Source organism: Callorhinus ursinus, unplaced genomic scaffold (genome assembly GCF_003265705.2).
Source record: "Callorhinus ursinus isolate GAN/ISIS: 27379988/994484 unplaced genomic scaffold, GSC_fseal_2.0 scaffold2503, whole genome shotgun sequence".
NCBI lineage: Eukaryota > Metazoa > Chordata > Mammalia > Carnivora > Otariidae > Callorhinus > Callorhinus ursinus.
The window spans coordinates 1-619 of NW_027399557.1; the positions used below are offsets into that span (position 1 = coordinate 1).

A 619-nucleotide genomic window follows, 5' to 3' on the forward strand; every position below is an offset into this window, starting at 1 on the left:
AACATTATAGTCACTGGCTAAGTTCCATCATTTTTTTTAATTCTCTTCGATTTATTCTCTTGTCTTCTGTTATCCTTTCTGCAGGTCGCTTCTTCAACCCCTTCATTTGCCTGGTTTGTAGTTTGCTTAGGTCTTGCTTCTGCATATGAATCCTTCCATAAGTTATACCAAAAGTATCATGGGAGACATTTTTCTTCTTCTTTGGCTTGAGCGCTTTTGGCATTTTCATAGATAATTTATAAAGATCATCTGATCCCAGATGTGTCCTCCTCAGAACCAGATCCAATGAGGGCCCTATGTCTTCCAATTCAATCCTTGGTGTTCTACAACCAGATTTCTTCAACAGCAACTTATAGCTTCGAAAGTAAATCTTCCCATTCAATGCAGTGAAGTGCAGAACATACTCTAAACCAGCCAGGCAGATATTTGGTACTGTGGGGCCTCTGAAGAAATCAATAAGAAGACTTTTTAGCCTTCTGTAGTCTTCTGTTGCATCAAAATCATCACCAGCAAAGATTAACATGGGTTTTGTTCCCTCGGGACATTTACTATTCTTAATATCTTTTAGAGAAACAATCTTCTCGATACCCAACTCAATCATATCCAGCACATGGTAGTC

The 619-nt window shown here is 38.6% G+C and overlaps 1 pseudogene; it reads right to left on the minus strand.

Annotated features, from left to right (window-relative positions):
* Positions 1-17: 17 nt before the first annotated feature.
* On the minus strand, positions 18-619 carry LOC112818107 (ribosome production factor 2 homolog pseudogene; annotated as a pseudogene).